We start from the raw sequence: 15,061 nt of genomic DNA, 5'->3' as shown, positions 1-15,061 counted from the left end.
CCAACTACTATTTTAATGAAACCTATCAAATTCCAGAACCACACACATTCCCACGACATAACTGTTTTCAGCCTCAGACCTGCAGATTTCATTAGTCCAGTCAGGAATTTGGGGACCATCTAAATGTCATTTCATGTGACAATGGGTAAGAATCTCAGATCCCAAACAGGTATCCCTAAATATCTCTTACTCTATTCCTACAGGGCGCCCTCTGCTGGCCTGCATGGCCGACAGCTCTGTGCTTGCTGGGTATTCCTTTCTGTTCTCTATAGACTGGTCTGCCCGCCGGGCACAGGAGGTAGAGGCTTTGCTTTGGCTTTAGGTGGAAGTGGCAGGCCAGGTTGAATACAATCTGATCCCGAGAATGCACTACATTGAGGTTTGGTGAAAAAATAGTTACCCCCATAAGCTTTCCACTTACAAAAAATTCATTAAGCCAAATGATGTACACTGTGAGAGCATTCAAATAACCATTCAACGCTGTCCTGCTGCCAATTCCCCATGGTTTACTACGAGCTCATTCCATGGCCTCTACCCTCATTTCCAAGCACAGACTTAAGAACCTTTGACTGTCACTTTCAAAAAAATAATAATAATCATACATTTCTAAACAAACATAGAATCTTGCAGTAACAACAGATGTTACAAACCATGGGGGCAAAAAGCTTTCAAAATTCATATAAGAACTGAAAAGTAATTCTAAAAAATGGGTGAAGAAAATTTGAAAAATTTAGGATCCATTAAACTGCATTAAATCAATAACTGTGCTCATAAAAGGCCATAAATATGCATGTTTCATTATTACTGTCCTACCATACACCTGCCTTGCAGTCCTGCCTTTATTCAATCCTCCTGCTTCATTAAAATCAACGGCACCATGTTAACGATCTAGGATGGCACAGACATGGCGCCAGCCATTCAAAGAGGAGGTGAAAGATTTAAAAAAACAAAAACCTTCCTAAAATGAGGGTTTTGGAATTCAAGGTGAAGGGAAGTTGGCTGGCCCTGCAACTTGATTGATCTCTCTTTTTGCAAAACATATAAAAATTTTCTAAGTATGCAAAACCTACTCTCTCTCCCCCAATGCTTTGTTTATTTAGTATTTCTATAAATAAAAAGCTTAGATTGAAAAACTGCATTTCCCTAGATAATTTGCCCCAATTAATATCCTCAGAAATTCAAGAGAAAATGATTACTTCTTTCCCGGGTTATCTTTATTTAATAAAAATATATTTAGATAACAACATTTTTCTTTCCTTTTGTAGTTTCCAAGACATTTGGAAATGCATTTTTTTTTCTTTTTCTTTTTCTCCCAGAACCACCTTCTCAGCAGGTTAGCAGATGCACGAGTTGGCAGTTGGCTCTTAGGGTGTGTAGGTTGGCTTATGCGGCCACATTCTTTCTTTGGCAATTCACCTTGGCCCGAATCGTGGCACCTCCCCAGCATCTGTCCCTTTGCAACCCCAATTGTTTCCTGTTGTTCCCCAACACTTGTGGTCTGGTCTACCAATGCTCTTGGTGCCTTCTGAACCCAGCATATCATTTCTCCTGGGGGGTCTTTTTTCATAGTTCGTCCCCAAACCTGGAAGGTTGTACTACTACCTTACAGCTCATGCAAGCCCCGTCCAACCTAGCAGGCTTAGTTGAAGCCCTACCCTGGCCACGAAACCTCTTCTGCTCCTTTAACTCCTTCAAGGTCTTTCCTCTGACCTCCTAAGGTCCAGCTGTGAATCACCGAGGTAGGTCATCAATCATCACTGTGACCTACCCAGGCTGTGCTGAGGCCTGTGTCTTTGATTTCTTTATTCCCCCAAGACCATTTATTTTTATTTTTTTATTTTTTTATTAATCAAAAAAAAGAAAAGAAATTAACACAACATTTAGAAATCATTCCATTCTACAAATGCACTCAGTAATTCTTAGTATCATCACATAGATGTATGATCATCATTTCTTAGTACATTTGCATCGATTTAGGAAAAGAACTCGCAAAACAGCAGAAAAAGATATAGAATGTTAATATAGAGAAGAGAATTAAAATAATAATACTACTAATATATATATATATAAAAAGGAAAAAGAAAAAAACAAAAACAAAAGATACAAACACACAAACAAACAAACAAAAAACCATATTTCAGTTGCAGCTTCATTCAGTGTTCCAACCTAGTTACATTACACTTAGGTATTATTGTGCTGTCCATTTTTGAGTTTTTGTATCTAGTCCTGTTGCACAGTCTGTATCCCTTCAGCTCCAATTACCCATTATCTTACCCTGTTTCTAACTCCTGCTGGTCTCTGTTACCAATGACATATTCCAAGTTTGTTCTCGAATGTCCGTTCACATCAGTGGGACCTTACAGTATTTGTCCTTTAGTTTTGGGCTAGACTCACTCAGCATAATGTTCTCTAGGTCCATCCATGTTATTACATGCTTCATAAGTTTAGTCTGTCTTAAAGCTGCATAATATTCCATCGTAGGTATACGCCATAGTTTGTTTAGCCACTCGTCTGTTGATGAACATTTTGGCTGTTTCCATCTCTTTGCAATTGTAGATAATGCTGCTATAAACACTGGTGTGCAAATGTCCGTCTGTGTCTTTGCCCTTAAGTCCCTTGAGTAGATACCTAGCAGTGGTATTGCTGGGTCGTAATCCATTCTGCCATTCTATGTTTTTTGATTGGGAAATTCAGTCCATTAACTTTTAGTATTATTACTGTTTGGATAATATTTTCCTCTACCATTTTGGCTTTTGTATTATATATATCATATCTGATTTTCCTTCTTTCTACACTTTACTCCATACCTCTCTCTTCTGTCTTTTCGTATCTGACTCTAGTGCTCCCTTTAGTATTTCTTGCAGAGCTGGTCTCTTGGTCACAAATTCTCTCAGTGACTTTTTGTCTATAAATGTTTTAATTTCTCCTTCATTTTTGAAGGACAATTTTGCTGGATATAGGAGTCTTGGTTGGCAGTTTTTCTCTTTTAGTAATTTAAATATATCATCCCACTGTCTTCTAGCTTCCATGGTTTCTGCTGAGAAATCTACACATAATCTTATTGGGTTTCCCTTGTATGTGACAGATTGTTTTTCTCTTGCTGCTTTCAAGATCCTCTCTTTCTCTTTGACCTCTGACATTCTAACTAGTAAGTGTCTTGGAGAACGCCTATTTGGGTCTATTCTCTTTGGGGTGCGCTGCACTTCTTGGATCTGCAAATTTAGGTCTTTCATAAAAGTTGGGAAATTTTCAGTGATAATTTCTTCCATTAGTTTTTCTCCTCCTTTTCCCTTCTCTTCTCCTTCTGGGACACCCACAACACGTATATTTGTGCGCTTCATATTGTCATTCAGTTCCCTGATCCCCTGCTCAAGTTTTTCCATTCTTTTCCCTATAGTTTCTGTTTCTGTTTGGAATTCAGATGTTCCATCCTCCAGTTCACTAATTGTAGCTTCTGTCTCTTTAGATCTACCATTGTAGGTATCCATTGTTTTTTCCATTTTTTCTTCTTTGTCCTTCACTCCCATAAGTTCTGTGATTTGTTTTTTCAGATTTTCTATTTCTTCTTTTTGTTCAGCCCATGTCTTCTTCATGTCCTCCCTCAATTTATTGATTTGGTTTTTGAAGAGTTTTTCCATTTCTGTTCGTATATTCAGCATTAGTTGTCTCAGCTCCTGTATCTCATTTGAACTATTGGTTTGTTCCTTTGACTGGGCCATATCTTCAATTTTCCGAGCGTCATCCATTATTTTCTGCTGGTGTCTGGGCATTTGATCAGATTTCCCTGGGTGTGGGACCCAGCTGGTCGAAAGCTTTTTCTGTGAAATCTCTGGGCTCTGTTTTTCTTTTCCTGTCCAGTAGGTGGCGCTCGTGGCGCTCGTCTGTCTGCACGGCAGCCGGCCTGGGAAACCGCGCGTGGAGGCGGGGGTCGCTGGCCACCGCGGCTTGGGAGAGTGCCGGTCCTAATTGCCCAGCTGGCCTGAAACGCCAAGCGTGAGGGGAGGGCCCCGCTATCCAACGTTCCCAGTCAGACCGGGGAGCCACGTGCGTGGAGGGGACCCCAGTCGCCAGCCGCCCCGGCCGGGAAAACGCGCGCCCCTCGGGTATCTCACCGCAGCAGATTCTCCCTGCCCGTTCAGCTGTTCCAGAATGGGGTACGCTGTCTTTTTGGTCTCTGTCGTGGCTCCGGGAGCTGTTTCTCATTGTTTCTGTTTCTTTAGTTGCTTTTCTGGAGGAGGAACTAAGACCCGCGCGTCTTACTAAGCCGCCATCTTCTCCGGAAGTCCTCCCCCCAAGACCTTTTGCAGAGCTACTAAGCACATACAGGTTGATTTTCAAAAATATTTTATCTTGATTTTTGTTGCCACTGAACTTGTGAAAATAGTTGAAGGAATAAGACCTTGCATTTACAACATGTTTATTTTCAAATTAGTTCATGTCCATTATTTTATATTTTCCTCACAATGGCCTTGGGACACAGGGTAATGGAACCCTTCTTTGATGCAGAAGGACTCTGAGATACATAGGGGTGACTCTCTCACCCAGGCCACAGTACCTGGGAAATCCAGGAGACCCCACTGCCCCACGGGAATCTCCAGGATTCACTGCAAGGACAAGGGCCTGGTTCCTCGAGGGACAGGACTGATCGAGCCCCATGTCTGTGCTTCTCACATGGGCTTCATCGAGCACCCCCAGCATAGCAGAGACCCAAGCAGGCCCCTGAAACTCCTGATCGGAAGAGTTGGAAAGGCTCTCTCCCAAATGTAATCTGTTCAAGGTAAAGTAAAAGAATAAAGATTTCATTAGGAGACCTAGATTTCCTTCTGCCCCTGCAAAATGGAAGGAAAATGCTCTAGATTTCCAAAACTTGAAACTTACAATAAGTGTGTTTCTTTTCTCAACTAGAAAAACATGACATTATTTAATTTTAAAAAATTGAAACCTGAAAATTCTTTCTTCTCACATAAGCCAAATGTTTCACTGCAAGCTCACTTCCCTGCATCATTTTGGCAGGTGTTTCAGGTAGTGCATTTCCTCCTTGATGACTCTAGATCAAAGAGCTTCGCATTGCTTGATGAAATCCTCAGCTGGGCAGAACCATCGTCAGGGGCAAATCCTCCCACCCAGTGAAGAGCCACAGGCCCTTCCTTACCCACGTTGATGTCACAGGATGGAAATTCACACACCCAGTAGCCAAGGAACCGTTGCCCAGGACAGCTTAGCATCCCATGGCACCCTAACTGTAACAGAGGCATCTGGGTGGCAAGGGGGCTCCCTGGGGCAGAAGGCAGCTACATCCACTCTCACTTGGATAAGGAACTTCTTTCCCTCTTATTCCTTTCCTCTCATCCATTTCCCCAAGGGCAGGGAAAGGGGAAGGAGAGACACCTTCTAATTCACAGACAGGGCAAGTGCATCTGTTTAAGCTGAGCCTCCAATAGCAGCTGAAAGAGAAGCAAGGAAACAGCCTCAGGGGAAGGGAAAGGAGAAGACAGGCAAAAAGTGTGTATTCTTATGTGAACTGTAATTTGAACAGTTTTAACATTGGGCCTCTTCATTGATAGATAACCCAAATAAAGCACTGACATTTAGCTGTGGCACTTTTTTTTTTTTAACTTTTATTGATTGGATTCTGTTAAAACAATAATTAAATATTCATGGAGGAACATATAGAAGATACTTTTTAAGGCTTAAAAAATAAAATATTCTTGCCACTTAACGATAGCTGCTATTAATATTTTGATGTTTTTTCTTCCATACTTTGTATTTTTTATAGAGTTGGAATTACAGAGTGTTTAATTTTATAATTTGCTTTTCTCACTTAATATAGAAGAGATTTTTCCCATATTATTATTTTTCCAAAATATGATACAAAATGGCAGCATAATAGTTACCCATTGGCTATCCACATTTCATTTCCTCCTTCCCCTTTTCAGGCCTGGGGCCCCAGGCTGATGTTTGCCAGGGGACCTTTGGCTTCTTACTGCCTAGTCTTCCTCTAAACTTCTCCAAAAGTCCTCACTGCTTGTGTTTTATGGGCTCCACCTTGCCGCGGACCCCTTGACTGCCATGGAGACCATTTGAATCTAGACTTGCTGTGTGATAGTGGTCACATTCCCAGACAGAAATCAGCCCAACATTGCAAAAAAATGTTTCAAGTGGTCCTGTGCTGAAAAAATCCAAGCCATCTGGTTTCCATGGAAGCACAGGCTTCTGTTCCTGTGGATGGGTCCAAACCAAGAGTTGTGTAAACAGAGTGACAGTAGAGAGACTTCACGTGAGAACCTAACGGACCTGGCTTTAAGCCCAGTTCATTCATTCTAGCTGTGTGAGCACAGACAAGATACTTACCTTCTCTGTCTCACTGTTTCCAAAATGCAATAATCATAGCTGCCAGACACAGTTGTGGTAAGGCTTGGCAAAAATATTAGAAGCTCATGGCATCCCCTAGGCATTCAATAAACATTGGTTGCTATTGTTACATTTCTCCACTTTTCTTTCTCTAATATCTATTAGATATTAGATATTAGAGATATTAGAGAAATATATCTAAATCTAAATATATCTAAACTGAAAAATATCTGTTCACATGTGGCTAAGAGCAGGGAATGCAGACACTTCTATAGCCTGGGCCACATTTGTTGTGAAGCCCTGGCTCCCTGTTTGCTTAGGTCCCTGCTGCTGAGGCTTCAAAACTAAAGGGGAAAAGTTAATGTCTTCCTCAGAGTCCCCCGCTGCTCCCGCCACACCCCCACCGGAGACATAACTCTTCGCGAGGAAGAAAAATAAATCTATAGTTGCCTCGAAAAGCACTCACGCAAAATAAAGCCCAAATTCATAAGTAATCTGACTTCTGCATCACTTTTCAAAATAGTATCCTGTTACTGGCTAAAACAAACAGAGCGCTTCCAACCACGGGAACTGCGAGGCGGGGCGGAGGGGCACATTGGAGAAGATTAAATATTTGTGCAAAAGCCCCACGCCCCTCCTCAGAGGGCTGCCCCCGTCTGCAGTAAACGGAAGGGGGGAGCAGGGGAGGGGGTGGGGGACAGAGAAGGGGCCCTATCTTTCTAGAGGAAGGGCTGATATTGCAAAGAGTGGGGGGGGCACTCGTGCCCACCCTGGCCGCTGTCCCGACCAGCACTTCTGACCCACATGCGGAGGCTGAAGCCACAGGGGCAAGAGAGGGGCCCACGCACTGTTCCCCATCAGTAACACCCCATGAATTTGTGGGGGGAGGGGCGAGGGAGGGAGGAGGTGGGAGTGGGGGACTAGGAAGGTGGGTCATGAGCTGTCCCACGGCCATCAGTGGGAAGGGAAGCGAAACTTCAGAAAGGGAGGTTTTAGAACATGGTTCAAAATGACAGTTACAGTTCGGCTGACAGCCTTATCAAAGCTGGCTCCAGCCTCTGAGGTATGTTAGGGGCTGCCAGGAACTTAGATTTAAAAGGAAAAAAATATATATATATATATACAGGGCAAAAACCTTACACAAAAGAGCATTCTGTGCAGGCAGTGGGGAGATAATGGATGAGATGGGAACCGTCTCCCTGGGTGCGATGTTCCTTAGGGGAAGAGCATCGGGTAGACCACCCTTTCAGCTATGCCTCGGGTGCTCAGGATGTCACCCCGTTCCACGGCTTAGAGCCCAACCCAGAGATTGAGGGGTTGCACCTCAGGGAAGCGGCGGGGAGAAAAAGGGGGCTGAAAACATGCAGCCATCAGCACATATGAGTATCTGCTGTATACGGGTTCAAATGTGGGGCCTGGACACGTGCTCGGGTGCTTGTGCAGGGAGGGGCAGCAGGTCCACTCACTGTCTGACGAAGGCAGAGCAGGGCAGAGGTATGATTTTCCAAAAGGCAAAAGTGTGATTCTTCATGCAGATATAAAATGGACGCATGTCAAAGATTGCATTCATTAACCCATGAAGGAACCAAGTAAGGCGTTGAGAGCAGTTCAAGGACGTTCAAGGAGCCCGAGCTTACAGGCAGTTTACAAAAGGAGTGTTAGGGTAAGATGAGCGGAGTTAAACGCAGAATTAATTAATGTCCTCAGGGAAATGAACTATAAGCCTTGGCGTATATCATATATATTTTTTCTGCCAGACAGAAATGACTTGTATTTCTATCAAATAGAAATCCATAGCTTATAACTTCTTTAAGTCTTGAAATTTTAAGCACCAATAAAACTGTGACTTGAAGAAATTCCATTATTATCCTAAGACGGGCTTTACAGCCATATGCAATTGAAAGGACATGCTGTTTGGCTTATTTCCAAATAGCTGCTAATTTATATTCACAGCAAGAGAGGTGATGAAACCGTTGGTCTGGAGAAAGAATGCTCTAGAAGTGGCAGCTGCAGAGCCATACACAAGACAGTCGAGTCCACCCACCTGCAACCCATAAAGTATAAGTGCTGCCCGCTGATGCTGACCGGACGTGACAAGCAGCCACCCGCCCACTGGCTAGGGCCTTCACCCCTTAAAATTCTGAGAAGATGATTCAATCCTTTGCATATCCTGGAAAACCGTGAGACTCCTGACATTTCTGAGAACTCCAAATGCAATGGCACGCCCCTGCCTTCTCTGGCTCTGAGCTCCTGCTCCCCGGAATTACCGCAGTTTATGAACTAACCTCATTTTCTTGCTGGATAATGCATCCTTTTCCTTAACCGGGGCAACTCAAAAATAAGATATAACCTGCTCACATGAAGAACATACATGGACTTAGAAAGACAGCTTAGAAAGATGGTAAGATTAATATTTCCAGTGCAAACTACTTAGACATGGGTAATTTCTGTTCCCCAAAAGACGCTCTTGCTTTTCTCCAGTCGCCAGCTTGGGTCACGCAGCCCTTGACCTCCTGCTCAGTTTTCTCTCTGGCCAACCATCTGTTTAATCGCCTTGGCTGCTAAGATCCGAGATGTTCAGAATTTTATCTTCTCTTTAAGCAGTTTATGAAGAAGTGGTCTTACAGGGGGCGGGCCACAGTGGTTCAGCAGGCAGAGTTCTCGCCTGCCATGCCAGAGACCAGGTTAGTTTCCTGGTTCCTGTTCCTGCAAAAAAAAAAAAAAAGGTGGTCTTACAGGAAGTTTCATCCCTCCTCTAAGGGCTGATAAGAGAGCCAAGTTTTCATTGACTTGGATAATAAAGCCTTAAATCTGCCCCCTCTTTGCACCGTCATTCCATCCTCAGCTCCCACATCCCAGTGATTGACCCTTGTCAGGGCCAGGAACTGCTGCCTCTTCCCACAGCTCCTGACTCAGCAGATGCAGCACTCAGGGCTCGGTCCAGGGTGAGGCAAGCGAGGCTCTTTCCATGGGTACGGAACTTTAGGGGACACCAAAAAGCTCAGCGATCAAGGTAAATACAATATTTTAATGCACTTTTTTAAAAAAATCCAGATTAATACAACACACACACACACACACACACACACACACTCTGAACCAAATATCCAAATTTTAAAAAGACATAGCATCAGTATCCCTGAATGTCTCCTCGGTCCCCGTTTTCAAATAGGGCTCCGCGTGGCGCTGTTACTAATTCTGGCTTGATCTTTAAATTTTGATATTTTGTTCATCGTGGATTTTTCTTGTGCCCATTTCCATATTTTAGAATTGTGCATCCAAATATTGTTCATCTTGATCACTGAGTGTTTGGGCACAGTTTTATGCCCGAGGCAGGCTCCTGACCAACCTTAGCCTGTTGGTGCTGGAAATACTCCAATCAAGGAGGAAAATCAAATTCGTTGGGGATCATTCTGAGAGATGCACACTGACACAGAGGCCTAAAAAGAGTGCTATGAGAAATAAAAGAAGATGGCACAGTTAGAAACTGGAATGAAAGTTGGGTCAAACTGAGCAGACTTCACAGTTGAGGGGCAGAGAAAGCCACTGGGGAAAATCCTATTGGGCCTTCAGCTCCTCAACTGAAAATTCAGTGGAATGTTCTAACCCAGTGCTTCTCAGTCCTGGCTGCTCATGAGAATTGCCCAGGGAGCTTTTTTAAAAGGACAGATTCCCACGTCCTACCCACAAACCCATTAAACCGCAATCTCAGAACTTGTGGCCCAGGCTTCCATATTTGTTATGGCGTGTACTCACACCCATACATACATTATTCTCATTTGCTGCCAAGGCTATGAACCCATGGCTCCTTCCAGCGCTGACAGCCTGGACTCTGTTCTGCTCTTGCTCTTGGAATAATCAATCAGGTGGCATTTGCAGATTGCTCGACCTTCTTTGGATTACAGAAACCTTGAGAATTTGAGGAAAACAACACACCTCCTCCTTGGAAAGATACTCACCTGAATAGATCCACTATTCAATTGCAGGGCTCTTACAACCCCCTCCTCACTTTCCAGGGATCGTCTATCAGCTCCAAGTTAAAAATCCTTCATCTATTACAAATAGTATCAAACAAAATCTTGCGATTGCCTGTGTGTGGCCCTGTGTAAAGTGCTGCACGAAGCAGTTTATGAAGACCTATTTCTCTCTATGGAAAGCCAGCTAAGGAGATACTGGCTGGACATAGATGGTGTGACTTACCCCTCTACCTCCTTCTGAGGGCCCAGAACCCATACCCAGTGAGACTGAGATTGATGCTTGATGTCAACGGCTCCCGATTCTGACTGCATGGGACTTCCCTGGAAGCTTTTAAAAAAATACTCATGACACCTACAAAGTTCTTATTTGTTTTAATCTGGAATGGGGACTTGGCAGTTTTTAAAGCTTCCTGTGCCTCCCATAAGCAGCCAGCCTTGGGTTCCATCATGAAATAAGGCACTTGCAGAAGGCCGAGGCACTGACTATGCTGTGATCCTCTCCATTAGGCATGCTGACTTGAGAGTTTGCTAATCTAATCACTCCCAGATGCAGAACCAGCTGAATGGAGTGGTTTTATAAATGGCTTAAAGTTTAACAATGCAAAATATAGAGTGTCCTTAACATGGTGCAATGGGAAGAGCTCTGGCAAGGGCATCAAAGATCTGAGGTCAGTCCCTGGTGTTTAGTGGAGTCCCTTACTTCCTGGAGTAAGGGAAGTTTCTCCAGGGAAGTTCTTGGAACTGATGAAGTTTCCAGGGCTAGGCAGACTTCATCAAACCCCACTTTTGTCCTCTTCCAGAAACATGATGAAGATTGCAATGTTAAGATCAGATCTAGCAAATCATGATAACTCAGCAAGTTTTTACCATGATGGTGGTGATGAAGCCTGGAGAAACTCACAGGGCCCTTGCAAATGCAGTAACTTCTGTTGGTCATAAAGAACTGGCAGTGCTGTTAGTGTTGTGGATCTCATTGCTTTAATTAGGTTGGAGCCAGGAAATGAGGTGGGCTGATTCCAGAATTCCTGACAACAGAGCTGAAAGTCTCTTACTCCCATCCCTCAACACTCCCCAAAGGCTCTTTTGAGACAAAAACTCAGAGAGTTCTGGAACAGCCCCACCCTGAGAGGACTGGGTACCACCATCAGGTTGGTCAAGTAGACTTGTAATGTTTATAGTTACTTCCTCCTGCTGTCCATGATCCAGGGAAGAGCACACCCTTGGGGCCTGGGTTAAGCTGGAATATAAGGACAACAGAGGTAATTGGTCTAAATTAGTCAAATTTGGGTAAAAAAAAAAATCAGGTGAATACTACCCCACTCTTGATATTTAAAATGTAATCTAGAAAAAGTTAAAGAGGTCTGAAATACTTAGGATGCCTAGCCCAGAAACTGTGGAAATTTTCAAAGTTTGCTCTCTTGTTTGTATTAATCAGGGTTCTCTAGGGAAATAGAACCAACAGGAGATATCTGTAAATATGAGATTTTATAAAAGTGTCTCATACAACTGTGGGGATGCACATGTCCAAATCCCGTAGGGCAGACCATGAGCTGGCAACTCCAGGGAAGGTCTTTGATGAAGGTCTTCAATGTATTCCCCAGGAGAGGTTGAGCGACCGAAGTAGAGACAAGAGTTCTCTCTTCTTAGAATGCTGATGTCATCACCTGGCTCTTAAAAGAATCTTCAATTGATTGGATTAAATTGGGCCGATGGGCTTCTCTCATCATGGAAGACATTCCTCTTAGTTGATTGTAGATGTAATCAGCCATGGATACAATCAACTGACTGATGATTTATGAAATGCCCTTGCAGTAACAGGCCAGTGCTTGTTTGACCAGAAACTGGGCGCCATCACTTGGCCAAGCTGACCCATGGACCTAACCATAATATGGGTCCTCCCTCTGAGAGCTTCCAAAAATACACCGAGAAAGCTACTGAGTTTCCAGAACCCCTGGGAGTTTGGGGGAATGTAGCTCCCTGATCAGTTACAAAAGAATGAAATTTCACCATCTTTCATGGCACAGCATGTATGAATCACACAGGGTCATATACTCAAGTTGTAGCCTGCTACCTATTTGAACTAAACAAGGAAAGAAGGGACAAAAATATAAACTCTAAATCATCCTGCAGAGCTGAATATAAAGTGTTTGGGGCCATAAGATAATATTTTTTGCCTGAGTGATCAGTGTTCCATATGCAAGATTCCTGAAAATAACACTTCAGACATGTTGATATGTGTCAAAATAAAAAGGGCTTTCCATACATTAGTTTAGTTCTGTTAACTGTCCTCTGGAATTATTTTTTTCCCATTAACAGATGAAAATTGAAAATGTTTAATGCATTCCCCAAGGTCGCACAAGGTTATTCACTAGCCCAAGTAGCCCAAGTCTAGTTCTCTCAGACACCCAATCCCTACTCTTAATAATTTCCCTATATTACCGAAATATATAACCCCCAAATGCAGTTTACCCAGAACTTCAACCTCACATTCCCTAGAAAATGTTAAGAGATTCCAAAATAAGAAGAATGTGGAATCATATTTTTCTTCCAACATCTCTCTGGGACCCTCCTCCTTGTAGGAGAGAAGAAGTAATAAAAATAGTCAAAGGGCAAGCAACTGAAGGAAGGAATCAAAGAAGAAAACTGAGTTGATCTAAAGTCCATTGGACAAAACATCCTCAAACACCTTTCTGGAAATTTTAAGAACCTCATAGTTTTGTTCAATTACAAAGCAATATATTTGTTAGCAAAATTTTCATGCAGAATGAAGGACATACATTCCTCAACAGTCTTCCTGCATACCTTCAGACCTGGAATCTCCAAAAGACCCTTACTTCTAGATAGCTTATGTATCCAGAAGACTTCTTCTTAATACTTGTCTTACTAACGAGCCAGGAAATATTCAAACTACTAAAAAGAATCAAATAGAATGTAAAGAGGCAAAAGAGATCAAGAAGGAGAGAAAAGACAGTCATTACAATGCAGCCACCACGTAAGGCCAATAAAGAGATATTCTAGATGAGGGCCAGGAGATAAGGATATCTAATGTGGGACCAAAGTTCCTCAAGGATCTGTAAAGAGGGAGTCAATTACATCTGTGTGCTTTGCAGAGAAAACCCAAACTTGGGATCTCCTGGTTGCTAAGAGAAGACCTGCTTCCCATCTGGGACTTGGTGAGCCCCAGTGCCAAATACAGATTAGAATGTGGGTTAACTCTTGCATTGGGCCATCCAATCTTCATTTTCCCATGAGCTAATAGTTTGACCGTTCTGCAAGGTCTTGCTGTGTGTACTGAAGCTGTCTGTTAACTCCCCCATAGACTGCTGAGTTCAGTATTTAATTTTCAACAGGAATTTAAGAAGGTCAAAGTCTCCATCTGTGAAGAATGCCATGCTGGTAATGAAACAAGGCAGGCAACTCCAGCCCCAAGAAGATGGAAGTCTATAACCGTGGTTGACACAAAGATCTTTAGATCATTGACATTTAGGGCTTGGGGGGTTGAGTGAACAGGGAAGACTATTAGCTCAAGGAGAGAGGTTCTTAAATCAGTGGGGAAAAGAAAACCATATGCTATGCGGAGTTCTGAGCTACTGAGACATTTGGTTTCTATTAACTGTCAAGCACAGTTTTGGTGGTGGTGGCTGATGTTGCATGTACGTTGTTTAACAGGAACCCTGTGAAGAGGCACTAATAAAAATATAGTGGAACAAAGATGTGGAGGAATTAAAGCTAGAACTTATCAATGTGTGGGAAAAATAAACCCAAATATTTGCAGGTCCTGGACTCTCCCAAGCCTGTGGTTTCCCACGCTTACAGGCAGCCGCTTATGCTCCCCCCCTCCAGTGTCAACTTTCACATTTCAAAGTCAAAAGCATCCTATGCCGAGCATGACCTCAGAGTTAAATGGTTTCTTTCTGATTTACACTTCACTATTTCTCTGACTGTTGACTTAGCCCAGTCACCCCTGATGGCACCTTCCAGAAGACAGCTTCCTCACCTCTCCCCCAGTGCTCGCAGGGTGTCCTTGGAGGAGGGAAAGAGATAACGTGCTCTCCAGAAGTCTAAAGATGTAAGAGATTTTCTTTATCTTTCTCAAATTGCAATTTTGTAAACTCAATCCCAAACAGTCTAGGTAAATAGTTTTCTTCTTTGGGTTAGTAATCACTTATTCTAGTTTAGTGACCATGAATAGTCTCAGAAGATGCTCAGAAGAGCAACTGGAGGAATTTATCCATTGGTGCCTTCCATGTCAGCATTTCTGTAACTGGGGATCAGAACATAGGAGCTACATGAACTCCTGAGAGTTAAGACAAGGAGATATTGCTGCAGCCATCACCAAAGCACTGTTCGGAATATTTAAAAATAATAATACCTACTCTTTGTTAAGAACTTGTCATGCATTTTTTGTACACTGCCAAACATCTCATTCTCTGTATGAAGAAGGTAAGGGGGCTTCTGAGGGTTTTAAATAGTAGAGGGCAGAACCAGACTCGAACCCATGCACCCATTTGGCACTGAAACCTGCATCTGTCCGTCTGGGTCCCACTGCGTCTTCAGACAAAGTCGCTCACCACCTGAGCCTCAGGCATGGCATAAGATGCCCATCCTGTGCCCTTATTTTGGATCCACCCTACAGTCTTCCTTCCCCTTTTCTTCATGGCAGAAATCTGATGTGATGTCCAGAGGGACTATCCCCGAGCATTTTCTAGGAGGCGTCCGGTGGATGTGGACCC

Source organism: Tamandua tetradactyla, chromosome 1 (genome assembly GCF_023851605.1).
Source record: "Tamandua tetradactyla isolate mTamTet1 chromosome 1, mTamTet1.pri, whole genome shotgun sequence".
NCBI classification, from domain to species: Eukaryota; Metazoa; Chordata; class Mammalia; order Pilosa; family Myrmecophagidae; genus Tamandua; species Tamandua tetradactyla.
The sequence above is the reverse complement of the archived record's forward strand: the minus strand, read 5'-3'. Positions refer to the sequence as shown.